Source organism: Pinus tabuliformis, chromosome 7 (assembly GCF_031772625.1).
Source record: "Pinus tabuliformis cultivar Carrire ecotype Pingquan chromosome 7, CPIR1, whole genome shotgun sequence".
Classification (NCBI taxonomy): Eukaryota; Viridiplantae; Streptophyta; class Pinopsida; order Pinales; family Pinaceae; genus Pinus; species Pinus tabuliformis.
Genome location: NC_142293.1, coordinates 2,019,013,479 through 2,019,016,125, shown reverse-complemented (window position 1 = coordinate 2,019,016,125; position 2,647 = coordinate 2,019,013,479).

Genomic DNA, 2,647 nt, shown 5'->3' with positions numbered 1-2,647 from the left:
TGTACAGAGTTACAGTCCAAACTCCCCACATCAATACCAGCGCTCCTGAACCATCTTGCAGGTATCCTTCTGGAACACTATTTTTACACTTGCATCATCCAACTTGCTTACAGAAATCAGATTTCTGGCCAATGTAGGAATATGCAGAACACTCGAAGTGTTCTAACCCTTCCACCTTGCAACTACAACTTTACTTTTCCACGACCAATGATTCTAGCCATCCTATCATTCCTTAAGAAGACATCACCACCATCATATTTCTCATAATCACAAAACCACTCTCTATGGGGAGTGAAGTCAAAGGATGCACCTGAGTCATTCAACCATGCCTCATGATCTACATGTGTACCTGAAGAAGCCAAGTACACATCCCCACCTTCATCTGAGGTGGTTTTCACCTTTGCAAAAGGAGCATCATCAGATCCCTTTCCTCTATCAAGAGCTTTAGATTTATATTACCTTTTATAGCGCCCTTCCTTTTATGCGAGAGCATAACACATAAAACACATATACACAAAGATTTCCCCTAGATCCCAAAACCATGACTACCAGCTTGATTTCTCATTATATTGCTTTCAATGTTACAATACATATTTATACATGCCAAAGCATCCAATACCATGGACTAAAAACCATCACATCCAAAACCATGGACAAAAAACCATAGGTAGGTTCACCCAACCTAAAATAGGGTCCAATTTTTTTTTTTTCCAGGGCACTGCCCTGGACCCCATAGAGGGGGGCTACCCACCCACCTCAAACCCCCCTGTCGATCCCCCACTGCACAATCGATGCAACGAGGGGGGGGGGGGGGGGGGGGGGGGGGGCTCCGCCCCCCATCTAATCCCCTGATTCGCTATGTATCTTAGTCATGGAAAGAATATGACACAACCCAACAGGTGTGCTATTCATTTCCTGCAGTTTGTTTGATTTGGTCTTCCCCGCCTGGTCCAAGCAGGAGAAATAAACCTGCACCAGTGCACATTGGTGTGTTATTCATTTCCTGCAGTTTTGTGTGATTTGGTTTTCCCCGCCTAATCCAAGCAGGAGGAATAACCCTGCACTAGTGCACGCATGTGTGCTATTCACTTTCTACAGTTCTAATTGATTTGGTTTTCGCCCTGGTCCAAGAAGGAGAAATGAACATGCACCAGTACACGTTGGTGTGATGCAGCAAGCCTTTTTAGTTTACTTCCAGTATTTTTTCTTGCTTTCATTAATACTTCATGACAGGATAAATTATAAGGATTGTTTCTTATTTCTACACTTTGTTAAAATCAGAAACATTCATTTTTATGTGTGCAATTTGATTTCACAACACTTGCAGTAGTTAAGCTCTTATTTCAAGAATTAAACACTAAGTGTAAGAAGCTTTGATCTGGTGCAAGAACTATTTTCTTGTCACAATAACTACATCTGTCCTGTAAGTATCAAACTTTTGTATTGCTGCTTTTCTTCAAAACATCATATACGCGACTTGCAGTGTCTAAGTCGCATATATATGCATCTTGTCTTCATGAAAAAAGCGTATGAGATTTAGAACACAGAGGTTCCACATTTTCAACTTCCTCTGAGTATGTCATGTCTGTGTATACTGCTATGCCACATCTTTCTAGCTGTACTTCCTTTTTCTTCCATATCTTCAACTGTGATGATGTTTTCTTCTTTTGGTTTGGTGTCCGCAATCTTCTCCTACATTCTTTTGCTGTGTGTCCCAGCTTGTTACATGCATAACATCTCACATGTTTCATATTCCTTCTATAGAAATCAACAGCTTTGTGACCAAACATATTGCAAGCAAAGAAATATCCCTTAAAGTACCTGGAATGTGATGATCTTTCTGTTTGACAGTCTTGAACCATTCTACTTCTGCATCTGGCTGCAACATGTCCAAGATTATGAAATACATAACATTCAACATTATTCATTGGAGGAAATAATCGTCTATCACTTCCAAAGTTAGGAGCAAAAGATTTTCTTTAAGGAATTCCTTTCCTTGGCTATTGATGGGGTTGTCTTCTCATCTCCTTGTTGATCATTTTTTATTTCTCATTATAGTTCCTTGCCTCACCTTGTGAGCTAGATTCACCTTTAGCAGATTCATAAAAACCAAGACCAATTTTGATAGCAGGCGACCTTTGACTACTAAGAATATCATCCAAGATCTTAGTACTATCTTGAAATCGTAATAGTTTATATTTTTCTTCTAATTTACCTTTCAAGATATTTACCTCAACTTGATGTTGTTCTTCCTTTTCGAGACATTGCTAAGTCAAACTTTCTTCAAACTTTCTTCTTCTTCCACTTGTTGCGTTAGTTTGAGAATCTCATTTTCTAGCTCTTCATTTAGCACCTGCAGCATTTGTCGTACTCTGGAGGCACATTCCAACTGAGCTTTTAAGTTGATAATTTCTTCTTTGAGTGCACTCTCCCTTTTGCTAGGTAGATCTTGTGGATCTATGAATTTATCTAATGCTTTATTTACTTGTCCATCTTCAATCTGAGGTGATTCAAGATTTGAATACTTGCTTCCACTCAATAGCAGGCTTTCATTATTCCTTTGAGGTGTCTTCTTCTTTTGACACGCTTTCTTTTCCATTGTTCTATGGATCTCCTTCAAGCGATCAAGCTTCTACCAAAGAACCTT